The following is a 16,533-nucleotide window of genomic DNA, read 5'->3' as shown; positions in this document are numbered from 1 at the left end:
TGATGTTTGTTATCGATCTGGGATTGCAGCGAGAAAGGAGGTTGACATTGGGTTGTCTGGAGGGAACGACAGGGCCCTCAGACCTGCAGATGTGTTACTTTATTCCTGGGATTGTGGTCGCGATGTTTGTGTTGACTTGACAGGGTCTTCCCCTTTGACACAGTCTGGGCTTTCTGACTTTGTCCCTGGACGTGCTGTTATTGATGCGGCTCGTCGGAAGCGGGTCAAGTACGAATCTAGTTGTCTGGCGATTGGTTATGGTTTCATTCCTTTCTCATTTTCTTCCCTTGGGGAATTAGAGAAGGAGGCTGTTTCTTTGCTAAAGCGGGTTCAGAAGAGTTCGATGGCGCAAGATATTGGTGCCGGTGCTGCTGCTCATATTTTTACTAGGATAGGTTTTGCTATTGCTAGAGGTGTGGGGGCCCAGATTGTCTCTAGGCTTCCCACTAATTTTTTGTAAGTTTTAAAACTTTTAAGTTTATTATTATTATAATAATAATAATAATAATAATAATAATAATAATAATAATAATAATAATAATAATAATAATAATAATAATAATAATAAAAAAAATAATAATAATAATAATAATAGTAGTAGTAGTAGTAGATAATAATAATAATGATAATAATAATAATAATATTAATAATTAATAATAATAATAATAATAATAATAATAATAATTTAATAATAATAATAATAATCATTGGATGATTTAATATTTTTGAATTTAATAATAATAATAATAATAATAATAATAATAATAATAATAATAATAATAATAATACTAATAATAAAAAACTTAAAAGTTTTAAAACTTACAAAAAATGAGTGGGAAGCCTAGAGACAATCTGGGCCCCCACACCTCTAGCAATAGCAAAACCTATCCTAGAAAAAATATGAGCAGCAGCACCGGCACTAATATCTTGCGCCATCGAACTCTTCTGAACCCGCTTTAGCAAAGAAACAGCCTCCTTCTCTAATTCCCACAGGGAAGAAAATGAGAAAGGAATGAAACCATAACCAATCGCCTGACAGCTAGATTCGTACTTTACCCGCTTCCGACGAGCCGCATCAACCACAGCACGTCCAGGGACAAAGTCAGAAAGCCCAGACTGCGTCAAAGGAGAAGACCCTGTCAAGTCAACACAAACATCGCGACCACAATCCCAGGAATAAAGTAACACATCTGCAGGTCTGAGGGCCCTGTCGTTCCCTCCAGATAACCCAATGTCAACCTCCTTTCTCGCTGAAATCCCAGATCGATAACAAACATCAATAAGGGAATCCCGAACAATATTATGTCGATGCTTAATACCCACCATACCAGCACAAGACACGGCGTGATCCCCGAAAATATCCCCAGTAAAAACCCTTGAACAGGCAGAGCATGCCGTCGAGATAGAGAACAATGGAACACCTAACCGGTAGCACAACACACATCGGTAAGTCTTTGCGTTCATCGTCTGACCCAACCCCAAAATAGGGATTGCCCTTAGCCAAGCAGATGTGTGATCACCCTGCTGTGATTTCCATAAGGCCGATTGTCGGGGAGATAACGAAAAAGTGGATTCGGCAGAAGCGGTAACCTTTGTGAAATAAACATCTGCCAATTTCTTCATGAGTATTGGGGCAGCGACCTCACTCGGATTACCTAAAATATCACACCCAACCGTATTATTAAACAGAGCCAATGCATCTTCAAAAGCACGACCAAAACCAACAATACCCGTATGACGTAAGAGCTTGGTCTGCAACCCAGCAGACTGCAACCCAATAATAATAATAATGTATTATTATAATAATAATAATAATAATAATAATAATAATAATAATAATAATAATAATAATAATAATAATAATAATAATAATAATAATAATAATAATAATAATAATAATAATAATAATAATAAGGTTGTGGGTACTGTTTGGCGACGTCTTGTTTCGAAGGTTGGCGCTGCTATGGTTGGCCAGTCTTTGGAAAGTTACTTCGATGGTCTTCAATTTGGTGTTGGTGTTTCTTCAGGTGGTGAGGCAATTCTTCATGCTGTGAATCGGTTGATTGAGGATCGTGGCTCTGATGTTGGCCTCTCTATGTTATTAGTTGATTTTCAAAATGCCTTCAATCTAGTTGATCGTACGGTCATGTTACGTGAAGTTCGCCGCCTTTGTCCGAGCATTTCTCGGTGGGTTGAATTTTGCTACTCTAATCCAGCCAGATTGTATTATGGGAACCACACCTTATGGTCTTCTCAGGAGGTGCAACAGGGTGATCCCCTTGGTCCGCTGCTTTTTGCTTTGGTCTTACAACACTTGGTTTCTAAAATCAGAGATAATTTTGAGGTTTGTCTTCAGGCGTGGTATTTGGATGATGGCACTATTATTGGGGACACTTTGGTGGTGGGGAAGGTTTTGCATTTGATTGTGGAGGATGGGCCTCGTTTTGGGCTACATCTCAACGTTGAAAAAACAGAAATTTTCTGGCCTACGGAGGACCCTCGCAGCAGGCAAGTAGGTGTCTTTCCTCCTAATATTGCTCGGCCTTTAAATGGTGTTAAGTTGCTTGGGGCCCCCGCAACTTCCGATCCTGGTTTTAGTAGTGAACTGGTGATGCAAAGGGTGACCAAGTCCATTGCGCTTATGGATAAGGTTGCTAAGCTTGATGATCCTCAGTGTGAGTTGTTGTTGCTAAGGGCATGTACGGGAGTTTCTAAACTCTACTTTACCTTGTGTACTTGTCCTCCTAGTATATTTGAGGCGGCTCAACGCGCTTTTGATGGAGCCCTTCGATCTTCCTTGGAGCGTATTGTTACTGCTTCAGGGCCTGGGTTTGGTGATTGGCAGTGGCGGCTTGCCACCTTGCCATTTGCATTTGGAGGGCTTGGTGTTTATTATGCGGGAGATGTTCGTCACTATGCTTTTCTGGCTTCTCGATTACAGTCTGCTGGGTTGCAGACCAAGCTCTTACGTCATACGGGTATTGTTGGTCTTGGTCGTGCTTTTGAAGATGCATTGGGTCTGTTTAATAATACGGTTGGGTTTGATATTTTAGGTAATCCGAGTGAGGTCGCTGCCCCAATACTCATGAAGAAATTGGCAGATGTTTATTTCACAAAGGTTACCGCTTCTGCAGAATCCACTTTTTCGTTATCTCCCCGACAATCGGCCTTATGGAAATCACAGCAGGGTGATCACACCTCTGCTTGGCTAAGGGCAGTCCCTATTTTGGGGTTGGGTCAGACGATGAACGCAAAGACTTACCGATGTGTGTTGTGCTACCGGTTAGGTGTTCCATTGTTCTCTATCTCGACGGCATGCTCTGCCTGTTCAAGGGTTTTTACTGGGGATATTTTCGGGGATCACGCCGTGTCTTGTGCTGGTATGGTGGGTATTAAGCATCGACATAATATTGTTCGGGATTCCCTTGTTGATGTTTGTTATCGATCTGGGATTTTAGCGAGAAAGGAGGTTGACATTGGGTTGTCTGGAGGGAACGACAGGGCCCTCAGACCTGCAGACGTGTTACTTTATTCCTGGGATTGTGGTTGCGATGTTTGTGTTGACTTGACAGGGTCTTCTCCTTTGACGCAGTCTGGGCTTTCTGATTTTGTCCCTGGACGTGCTGTGGTTGATGCGGCTCGTCGGAAGCGGGTCAAGTACGAATCTAGCTGTCAGGCGATTGGTTATGGTTTCATTCCTTTCTCATTTTCTTCCCTGGGGGAATTAGAGAAGGAGGCTGTTTCTTTGCTAAAGCGGGTTCAGAAGAGTTCGATGGCGCAAGATATTGGTGCCGGTGCTGCTGCTCATATTTTACTAGGATAGGTTTTGCTATTGCTAGAGGTGTGGGGGCCCAGATTGTCTCTAGGCTTCCCACTAATTTTTTGTAAGTTTTAAAACTTTTAAGTTTTTTTATAATAATAATAATAATAATAATAATAATAATAATAATAATAATAATAATAATAATAATAATAATAATAATAATAATGAAAGGAATAAGCATATGTGAAAATGAAAGCAATATAATTGGGGATGGAAGCAGTTACTTGAATTCAGATAGAGAGTAAAAAGCCATATATTCTATGAAATTGGTAATGTGATGAAAAGGGAAATTGGTCAAAATGTCCCCATTTCTAGATATCTTTAACAATATGCTTTAAAAATGGAAATTGCAACATATGCCTCCTGTCCACGCATCACGCACTACACATCATGCGTGGATTCTCGTGCATGATGCGTGGACACTGAGCACCTGGGTAAACTAGCACGTTTATAGCAAACTAGCACGTTGTCAGTAGATACGCACTACGTAACCTGCAACACTCACGATGCGTGTTGCCTTTATAAATAGGCCGCCCGTTCCAATTTGAAACTTCCACACGCACCAATAATCGTATAAGCACGCACCCAATGCAATTTTTTAGAAATCGATCATTTTATCAATTTTTTGCTTGTCACTTACTCGGTTGTCGATAAACTTCAACCTATCATCGTGATTATACCAACATCAAACACAACATCTAACGGTTGTAACTTACCATACGGCTTTTGGTGCTCGGCCTTAACTTGCAAACACATGACGCATTGCTCAACATACTTTACAACATCACGTTTCATGCCCGGCCACCAATAATCTTTCCTTAAGTCAAGATACATTTTCGTCGCGCCCGGATGAATGGAATACTTTGACTTATGTGCTTCATCAAGTAGCACTCGTCGATAATCACCCATCTTAGGCACTCACACTCTTCCTTGAAAAGACAACAAACCATGCGAACCCATAGTAATGAATTCCGATTGCCCCACAATTCGTTCCGCATGCTTGTTGTGAACGTAAGCTTCAATTTGAATCACACCAAGTTTTTCAAGAAAATCGTTAGTAATAATCATACGTAACAATCCTAATCGTAAAGCCGGGTGGTGACTCTTTCGACTTAACGCATCCGCGACCACATTCGCCTTGCCCGGATGATAAAGTATTTCACAATCATAATCTTTCACCACATCCATCCATCTACGTTGACGATAATTCAAATCTCTTTTATCAAAAAGATGTTTCAAACTCTTGTGATCCGAATAAATCGTACACTTGACACCATACAAGTAATGGCGCCAAATTTTCAACGCATGAACAACCGCCGCCAACTCAAGATCATGAGTTGGATATCTCGTTTCGTGTTCCTTTAATTGTCGAGAGGCATAAGCGATGACTTTACCCCTTTGCATTAGAACACACCCGAGCCCATTTAAAGAAGCATCACAATAAACCGTCATGTCTTCCACACCTTCCGACAATACTAACACCGGAGCTTGACATAACTTCTCTTTTAGCAATTGAAAAGCAATTTCTTGCTCGTTCTCCCAATTAAATCTTGCGTTCTTTCTTGTCAATTTCGTCAATGGAGAAGCGATCTTAGAAAAGTCTTGGATAAACCGACGATAATAACCGGCCAATCCGAGAAAACTTCGGATTTCCGTAGGCGTAGTTGGTCGTCCCCAACTCTTTACCGTCTCAATCTTCCCCGGATCTACTTGAATACCGTCTTTGTTCACAATGTGGCCAAGGAATTGAACTTGCCTTAGCCAAAATTCACATTTGGAGAATTTAGCATACAACTTCTCCTTCCGCAACCTTTTTAACACACCCCTCAAATGATGTTCATGTTCCTTCATACTTTTCGAATAGACAAGTATGTCGTCAATTGTGACACCCCGTACTAAATCATCATGTACGGACCATCAACAACAGGATCATTACAAGGTCAAACTCTATATGCGTTTTCAAAACAAGTTTGCATTCATATTAAAAGGTGATGTCATAACCAACGTCAATTGTTTTACATCAAAAGTATGCTTCAATGAACAGAAGCAAAGGTAAAAGTACGTGACCCTTAGGTCGTTACAATTCGTAGTTCAAAAGTAATTAAGTTTGAATGCAAGATAAAATAGTTCATGCGTGACAACTCTAGAGCAGCGGGTGTCTACAGCAAGACTAGTACAACAGCGGAAGCTAACCTCAAGCACCTGAGAAAAACATGCTTTAAAATGTCAACACAAAGGTTGGTGAGCTATAGTTTAAGTATAACAGTAATGTAAGTTGGCCACGAGATTTCAGTGCTACAAAGAGCGTTTCAAAACAGTAATCCAAATCAGTATGTTTAAGTATATGCTCAACCGTGGGCACTTGGTAACTAACTTAACGTTTATACCCCCTGAAAGTACACTTGGCAAGTGCGTATGTCTACGAAGTATTAAACACTCATTAAATGCTAGCGTGACTAGCCCGAGTGGGGATGTCAAACCCTATGGATCCATATCTAAGATTCGCGTTCACGGTTCAAAAACTAATGATTAAACGTTACCGAGCTAAAGGGAATGTTTATGCCGTTGTATAACCCACACATATATAAGTTTAAGTACTCGTGCCTTGTATGTAAAACATAAAATCCGCATGTATTCTCAGTTCCCAAAATAAGTTAAAGTAAAAAGGGAATGCTATAACTCACAATGATAATGTAGTCGTAAAGTTGGTTCGGAAAAGGTGTGCAAGTAATCGGTCCGAAAGTCCTCAACCTAAGTCAAATAGTACTAAGTCAGTAAATCGTCTTAATAGGTTTAAAAGTATGTAAATGAGGTCTTAAGGGTCATCATCATTTATCATCAAGCAAAAGGCGTAAAGTAGGTTTCGTTTATGAAAGTAGTTTAAAACAAAGTCTGACTTCAGTCAGTCACCACGGCCTCTACCCTCACTGAAATAAGGTGAGATCAGTGGCAATGGCTCCGTATATGAGTCCTTTAAGTGTGGTAAAATTTACAGAAGCAAACTCATCTTCGTTTGACCGTGGCGACGGTCTAAGTGCGAGTAGGTCAGAAATTTCTGCACAACGTTAAAGGACATAGTGACGATCGGAGGGCCATAAATCCTAAACCGTAACTCGGATTAAGACGAGTCCTATATGAAAAGTTATCTACTCGAACAGAGATATTTGAAAATCAAGGTTAAAGCATTCCAGGTTTACTGGTCTGTTACAGAAACAGCAGAACAGTAGGCTGTAAACAGAAACAGAAAGATAAATGGGTTCCGGTGGGTTTTGGTGCTTGATGTTCATCATGGTTCTCATCCTTGATGCATATAGCTTCAAGTGTACAACTTATTGATGTGTTTACATCATCTTCACCAAGGTTTGACCATCATAACCCAAGTGCAAGTCTAAGACATGAAGCACAACTCACTTAAGTGTTGCAAGTGTTTTGATGAACCAAAGTTACATCAAAGTCTTAGATCTAACACATACATGAACTTAAAGGTAATATTGAACTATAAACTTGAAAGTAAGCTAACTAATCAAGATCTTAATGTGTAGAACATGGTTCTTAGTTAGATCTTAAAGATCCAAGACTCAAAAGTCTAGATCAAGCATAAGTATACAAAGTTATATTTAAAGAAAACTTATTTGTGTATTCTTGAACTTTCAAAGTTAACTTTTAGTACAAGATTAATGAGATCAAGGCTAACTTGTAGTACTTGACTATTTAAACTAATTACATGAAATTAAAGTACAAGAATGAAGAAGTAAACTAAGTAAACAAGTAATTAGTTCATGGTTTGTTCATACTTTAAAGATTCAAACCAAAGTTTGATCTTTAAGAAAGTAAACTTTAAAGTTTACTAACATGACTTACAAGTATGAATTTAACAACTATGAACTTACAAACTTTTGATACTTTAAGTGTAGAACATAAACTAGAGAGTTTATGTTCTTGTTTGTTCTTGTAAATACAAGAAAAAATGAAGAATAAACTACCAAGTTCAATTCTTGAAAACATGTAAGTAAAGAAAGATAGCAACTAGTAAGTAAGTAACAATAATCAAGTAACAACTACAACTAACAAAAGATTATAACAATCAAAGAATGATGATGATTATGAGGTGTCTTGGTCACGGTTTTGGGACAAAGAAAAAGAGAGGAGAAAGCCTTGAAAGAACTCACACTTTAGAGAGCAAATGAGAGAAAAGTTGAAGTGTTTTGTGGGTAAGTTTGAATGAGAGAAAAACTAGCAAGTGTAGTAATGAAAAGTGAAACAAAAACCTCGCTTATGCCAAAGGGAACCTACGGCCAGCAGCTGCACCAAAGAGGGGGGAAAATGTTTAATGGATACTATCATGTAAAGCTTAAAAGTGTGGATAAAAGAATGGTTTACATGGGGATTATATGTTAACTAGATTCTTATCTCCTTAATTAACTAGTTACACTTCTAAGTGATACTTACAAGTGAATGACATGGGCTAACTAAGTCCATATAAGAAGTAGGGTGGGCTAATCAAGTCCATTAAGGTGAGCCCAAGTCCAATTAAGTGATACTTCAAGTAGAAGTCCACTAACACTAGTAAAGGCCCAAGTAATTAACTAATAACTTTAGTTAAATAAAATGATTAATAAAATTTAATCATGAATGTAAATAATACTCTAAAAATATTATTCGTGAAAGTTTCATGTGTCACAAAGACGTTTCGGGCGATTAAAGTCAAGTACGGGCAATCATGGTAACATGTAAATGTAATAACATACATTCGTTTAATCACACGTATTAATAATAATTATTATTAATAAATAAATGTTGGAAAAATCCAGGGTCGTTACATCAATGAACACAATCACCGACTTGTCCAACATAGGTTGGCACACTCGGTTCATAAGATCCATGAATGCCGCCGGTGCATTCGTAAGACCAAAAGGCATAACTACGAATTCAAAATGCCCATAACGCGTTCTAAAAGCCGTTTTCTCGATGTCTTCCTCACGGACCCGTATTTGGTGATAGCCGGACCGTAGGTCGATTTTAGAGAAATACGTTGCACCTTGGAGTTGGTCGAACAAATCGTCAATCCTAGGCAATGGATAACGATTCTTGATCGTCACTTTGTTCAACTCCCGATAATCGATGCACATCCGCATACTACCATCCTTCTTCTTCACGAATAAAACCGGAGCGCCCCATGGCGAAGCACTCGGTCGGATAAAACCCTTTTCTAGTAGCTCTTGGGTTTGATTTAACAACTCTTGAATTTCCGTCGGTGCTAAACGATAAGGAGTTTTAGCAATGGGGGTAGCCCCCGGAACCAACTCAATGCGAAATTCAACTTGTCTTTCCGCCGGAACACCCGGTAACTCATCCGGAAAAATGTCTTCAAATTCATTCACCACCAAAATTTCACTAATGGATGGTGGCTCATCTCGAGTATCAACAACATGGGCTAGAAAAGCCATGCCACCACTAACAAGGAAACGACGTGCCCTTGCAAAAGTGCATATCAGCACAAGTCTTCTCCTCTTATCGCCATGAATAATTAACTTGAAGGTTTTCGTATGCCCGAGAGACATATTTAATTAATGTGGCTAATATGTTATGATCCAAGTCGGGTCATACCCAATAACAAGCTTACCGACACCTTAATCGTATTTAATCTTAATGAATGGATCATTAAATCAATACGCGACACTTGGATTTTAGAAAAATCGGTTTTCTAAAATATTATTACTTGAGATAAATTATTTGGATAATTTGTAAATTAAGGACTTAATTGTTTATAAGGATAAACAATATATTGTGTTATATTTTATAAAAAAAGGTTTATAAAATAAATATGTATGTAACTTAACAAGCCTTTTTTTATATACAAGTTTTATAAAAATAAAAGGGTTATTTTTATATAAAACCCATGTGATGTAGTATGCAGTTTTTGGGACTCCAAGACAAGCATCTCATGCTTGTTTTGTTACTTTTAACATTACACAAGAATTAAGGAACATGGGTATTAAGTCCTTGACTCAAGAGAGAGATAGATACATGCAAATACATAAAATACACTTCAAAAAAAACTGCACAAACAGCTCCCTCTTTGCTGTTCCTGGCCGTGGGCTTTTCTAGCCATAAGGAGGTGCTTAATTTGTTTTTTGCAAGCTTAATCAAGTGTCCAATAAATTCTAACCAAAAGCTAGGGTGTTGGGGTTGAAAGTTTGGGGTATTACTTGCTTGAGGCTTCAAGTTAGAGGCTCACTTTTCATCATCTTCTTCAACATCATCTAGTTGGAAATCTTAACCCTCAATTAACTTGAGGAGGTATATTTCTTATCTTCCTCTTTTATTTGTAAGCATATGTTTCAAGACTTGATATTTACATGGAATTTAACATAATGGTTAAACTTATTAACATGAACTTTTGCATGCTTCCGCTTTCTTTATTATCATAAAAATGGTTTTATTAACATGTAAATCTTAAGAACATGTTGTTTATTAAGTTGTTAAATTCCATCAATGGTATCTAGAGCCGAGGTCTATGAAATATGCTTCTTATATATGGTCTTTAAAACCCATCAACTTTGCATTCTACTAACATGCATGAAAGTAAAATGCAAAATTAATGGATTTGGGAGGGTTGGTGTTTTGAGCCGAATTTTAGGAGGTTCCAAATGGGTTTGGAACTTGACATTTGGTCATATTTGTTGTATGTTGTTGTTCACAATCAAGCCTTGACCTTGTGGTTGTATGCATATGTGTTTGAATGATTATTTATTATTCATTTGGCATGTAATATTAATTCATACATTTGGTTTGTAATATTTATTCATTTGGTTATGTAATTTGTTTTACAATTGGTATGTAAAATAGAATAGGTTGTATTTTCATTTTCTAGATAAAAATGTATTAGGATACATATTTTGTAAAATGAAGATACAAGATGATGAAGACTTGAAGAACACAAGGAACATATGGATGCAAGGTTAAGTGGGAAATTTGAAATCTCCTACTTTGTATTATTACCCCTTAACCCGGTGACATTTGTTTTCGGCTAAACAAATGTCCACCAAAATGGCTAGATTGTGAACATACTTGTTTTGCATGTGTGGTTGTTTGTTTGTTTATTGTATTGTATGTTTGGTTGATACAATTAATCACAAAATAACAACAAGCAAAACGACAATTTAATTGGTTAAATTAGACGTATTAATAACATGCAAGACGACAATTTAATTGGTTAAATTAAAAGCAACTAAAGACCTTAATAAATGGTTATTAAGAACAAGAAAAGGATCACATATATATAAAATGGTTTATATCAAGTAATTGGCAAATTACAAGACTTGAAAATGGATTTCAAATGAACCATACACTAAATGCATGTTGGTGTATGGCATAAATATTTTCTTAAACTAGAATTAACGAAAACTTAAAATCCCTTAATCGACAAGGTAAACAAGTTTAACGCCATCCTTTTGTGGGACACTTAAACATAGTAGGGAACTCATAATGGGATAAAGGTCACCTAACCGTTATGAGCTAACTAATATGGTTAAGGTAAAATTCGCATGCTTGTGGGATAAAGGTCACCTAACCACTTGTATGTTAATTTTACATGTTTACACAAGTAGGACGACTTGATTTGGGAATCATGAACTTAGGGTCACCGAAGCATGAGGAACAAATAGGCGTTGATGGGATAAATATGCCATGCAAAAGGATTGCATGATCCCATAATTTAGAAGTTGCAAAAGGATTGCAATTGTCATATAAATGACTACCTAGCTAAATCAAATAACGGGATAAAGGTCACCTAACCGAAATTTGATTTACCGTTGGATTCTAATATTTAATAAAACAATTATATATAAAAGGGTATTATTTATTAAATTTAAAATCGATACTTAAATGAACTTTGTTAATTTTGTAGATGGCCGCAAATAACAACAACATGCAAAATGCACCACTTAACCTAAACAACCTATCATTAAGGTCTCTCCTCGAGAAAGACAAACTCAACCATACGAACTTTATGGATTGGTTCCGTAATCTTAGAATTGTCCTCAAACTTGAGGATAAAGCGTATGTGTTGGAGGACCCTATTCCCGACCAACCGGATGAGGAAGATCTAGAGGGCATGGCTTATTATGACAAGTATTGCGCCGATTCGGTGCAAGTCGCTTGCCTAATGCTTGGGACTATGATACCCGAACTCCAAAAGGATTTCGAACATCATAGTGCATATGACATGATTACGCAATTGAAGGAGATGTTCCTTCAACAAGCACGTGTCGAGCGCTTCGAAACGGTTCGAGCATTACATGCATGTCGTATGGATGACACCCAATCCGTATCCTCTTATGTCCTCAAAATGAAAAGCCTTATTGATCGTGCAAACCGTCTTAATCTCAACATATCTAATGAGCTAGCCACTGATCTTATCCTAAACTCCCTGTCAAAGAGGTTTGACCAATTTGTAATTAATTACAATATGAATGGGATGGATAAGACCATTGGTGAACTTCATGGCATGTTAAGGACGGCCGAAACTAGCATGGGTAAGAGGGCTTCACCCGTGCTAATGATCAATGATAGTGGGTCCAAAGGTAACAACGCCTCTAAGCCAAAGGCGGCTAAGAGGAAAGGACCCGCCCATCAAGGCAAGGGAAAGGGGAGGATGGTTACCCCAACCAAAAACAAGAACAATAAGCAAAAGGTTGCCGGACAAGCAAACCCCAAGGAAGACCCGTGCTTCTGTTGCGGTGAAATGGGTCACTGGAAATGCAATTACCCGGTCTACCTTAAGGAGTTGAAGGAAAAGTGGGATGCGGGGCAATCCTCAGGTAATATTTATATGGTATATATAGAGCTTAGTATTACTTCTTCTAATACATGGGTATTAGACACTGGATGTGGAACTCACATTTGCAATTCTTTGCAGGGGTTCAAAAGAAGTAGCAAGCAAACGGGAACATCAAGTCTCTTTATGGGCAATGGAGCCAAAGTGCTAGTGAAGGCTCAAGGAGACTTTGTATTAAAGCTTCCAAGTGGTTTGGAACTTATTTTGAACAATGTTTTGTATGCACCGGATTTATGTCGAAACATTATTTCAGTTTCCCGTTTAAAACAATGTGGTTTTTATCTTAATTTTGTTAATGATGTTATACACGTTTATTTAGATAATGTATTCTATTTTAAGGCTTCGCCTTCAAATGGAATTTATGAATTGGTTCATGATGACACATCATCTAATAGCTCAATATACCATACAAGCACCAAGAAACTCAAAAGGGATTTGAATGATTCCTACTTATGGCATTATCGCCTTGGTCACATAAACAAGAACCGAATGCATACACTTCAAAAGAATGGACTTTTGAAATCAAATGAAATGGACTCGTTTGATGTATGTGAATCTTGTTTACAAGGCAAAATGACTAAAGCACCTTTCAAAGGGACCTATGAAAGGGCTAAAGACTTATTGGGATTAATACATTCGGATGTGTGTGGACCCTTTAAGCCCATGACTAGGAATGGTGAAAGATACTTTGTTACATTCATTGATGACTTCAGTCGTTTCGGATATGTCTACTTGTTAAGGCATAAGGATGAAACTTTTGAAGCATTCAAAGAATATCAAAACGAAGTACAAAATCAACTCAACAAGACAATCAAGGTACTGCGTACCGATAGAGGAGGTGAATACCTAAGCGATGCTTTCCAAGATCATCTTAGGAGTTGTGGGATTATCTCGCAACTTACTCCACCAGGAACACCCCAACTTAATGGAGTTTCCGAAAGGAGGAACCGAACCCTAATGGATATGGTTCGATCTATGATGGCAAGAAGCTCGTTACCTCTGTCGTTTTGGGGTCATTGTCTATGCTCCGTAGCTCGTATTTTAAATATGGCCCCAACCAAGAAAGTGGAACGAACTCCTCACGAGATGTGGTTTGGAAAACCTCCTTCTCTTTCATACTTGAAAGTATGGGGATGTGAAGCTTATCCAAAGCGCTATAATGCTAATAAGTTGCATGCTCGATCCACGAAGTGTATCTTCATAGGATATCCCAAGGATGATATGGGATACTATTTCTATGATCCGACCGAGCAAAATGTATTTGTTGCTCGAAAGGCGGAATTCCTTGAAACTAAGTTCCTAATGGAAGGTAATAGTGAAAGGAAGATAGATCTTGAAGAGGTTCAAGATCAAGTAGATGATAGACAATTGGTTGACACTAGCACTCAACATGAAAATGTTGAGAGTGATCAAATGGATGATCAAAATACACAAGACGTTCGCAGATCTGGTAGGATTAGTAATCCTCCTGAGAGATATGGGTTTCTCATGGATGGTTGCTATGTGGTTGATTTGGATGAACCAACAAACTACCAAGATGCTTTATCAAGGATTGATAAGGATAAATGGCAGGAAGCCATGAACGCTGAGATGCAATCCATGTATGACAACCAAGTTTGGGAACTTGTTGAACAACCTATTGGCTCAAGGCTAGTTGATTGTAAATGGCTTTTCAAGATGAAAACCGACATACATGGAAACTTGGATACATATAAAGCTAGACTTGTAGCAAAAGGTTTCACTCAAACTCAAGGGGTTGACTATGATGAAACTTTTTCGCCTGTGGCAATGCTAAAGTCTATTAGGATATTACTTGCCATTGCTGCTTATTATGATTATGAAATATGGCAAATGGATGTCAAGACCGCTTTCCTAAACGAACATCTTGAGGAAGATGTCTACATGGTTCAGCCTGAAGGTTTTGTTGATCCGAAATATCCTAAGAAAGTATGCAAGTTAAAGAAGTCAATCTACGGATTGAAACAAGCATCTAGAATGTGAAATCATCGTTTTAATGAGGAGGCCAAGATATTTGGCTTCATTAAAAATGGTGATGAAGCTTGTGTATACAAGAAGGCTAGTGGGAGCACCATTATGTTCCTTGTATTATATGTGGATGATATATTATTATTTGGAAATGATGTTCCGGCAATGCAAGGAGTTAAAACTTGGTTAAGTAAATGCTTCTCCATTAAGGATCTTGGAGAAGCACAATACGTTTTGGGGATTGGGATCTACAGGGATAGATCCAAGAAGCTGATAGGTTTGAATCAAAGTGCATACATTGAAAAGATCTTGAAAAGGTTCAAGATGGAGAACTCTAAGAAAGGTTTGGTACCTATTCAAAAGGGAACACTTCTCAGTTCATCTCAGTGCCCCACCACGAAAGATGAACAAGAGAGAATGAAGAAAGTCCCATATGCGTCTGCCATTGGGTCAATCATGTATGCAATGATATGCACTAGACCGGATGTGTCATGCGCTCTTAGCCTGACAAGTAGATACCAGAATAACCCAGGAAACAGTCATTGGATTGCTGTTAAAAGTATATTGAAATACCTTAGGAGGACTAAGGATATGTTTCTAATATATGGGTCTGGTGAGGAGGAACTCGCTGTAAAAGGTTACGTGGATGCGAGTTTCCAAACTGATCGAGATGATTCTCGATCACAATCCGGTTATGTCTTCACATTAAATGGTGGTGCGGTCTCTTGGAAGAGTTCAAAACGGGATGTTGTTGCATTATCCACTACAGAGTCGGAGTACATTGCCGCCTCATTGGCAGCTCAGGAAGCTGCATGGATGAAGAAATTCATAGACGACTTAGGAGTGGTCCCATCCATTCAGGACCCTCTTGAGATCTTTTGTGACAACGAGGGTGCGATTGCTCAAATCAAAGAACCTCGTGCTCACCAAAAGACCCGTCACATTGAGCGGAGATTCAACTACATAAGGGATGAAGTTGAAAAGGGAAAGATATGTATTCGCAAAGTTCACACAGATCTTAACATAGCGGATCCTCTCACGAAGCTCTTACATGGAGCAAAACATACAGGACATGTTTGTGCATTAGGGCTTCGATATTCTAGTGATTGGTCATGATCTGTTTTAAGTATTGTAACGGAACGAAATTATTCAAACTCATTAATATAATTATGGTATTAATTTATTTAGAGTCATGTTCCTATTTTGCATATTTTATCCATGAATAAGTAATTATTCTAAATTCCGTAGTCGATCACATTCGTGGGAACAAGTGTGAGGTTTAGACTATTATGAACTTGGATTGGTATACATTCACGGACTGAATGTGGGGCAAGGTTGCTACCAAGGTTCATAGATATTTGTGGGATGCAAATATTGGAAGACCCGCCCTCAAGATTTGCTAAATGGAGCCTTTGTGATTGATCACATGTAATCTTGAGTAAAGGCGAATATCATTGTATCCTCTGACCTGAGATACATATTGGGTTCAGATATTTACCAAGTATTGTGCCTTGATTCTTTCCTTCGCTATTCTGAAATATGGTAGTTCATAAGGAAGAGCTCAGGTACAATGCAAGGTACATATTTAGGACGTATGTAGTCAAGATGGAATTTGTCCCTCTTATTCGTTGAGAGTCAGATGTCTAAGGCCGGATAAAGTTAAATCTAGAAAGAGAGTGATCACTCTGTGTCTCTTGGATTTAACATGACATCTAGGACGAAAGGAAATAATGAAAGATTCACCTATTCATATTCGAGATGGAAACTCGAAGAGGATGATGTTATTGAATGGCACAAAGTCATAACATATTGGGGGTGATGGACGGTCGTTAGGTGGTATCCATCACTTGCATTAATTTCTTATGGTTCACGTGCAAGTGGGAGA

Source organism: Rutidosis leptorrhynchoides, chromosome 2 (genome assembly GCF_046630445.1).
Source record: "Rutidosis leptorrhynchoides isolate AG116_Rl617_1_P2 chromosome 2, CSIRO_AGI_Rlap_v1, whole genome shotgun sequence".
NCBI lineage: Eukaryota > Viridiplantae > Streptophyta > Magnoliopsida > Asterales > Asteraceae > Rutidosis > Rutidosis leptorrhynchoides.
The sequence above is the reverse complement of the archived record's forward strand: the minus strand, read 5'-3'. Positions refer to the sequence as shown.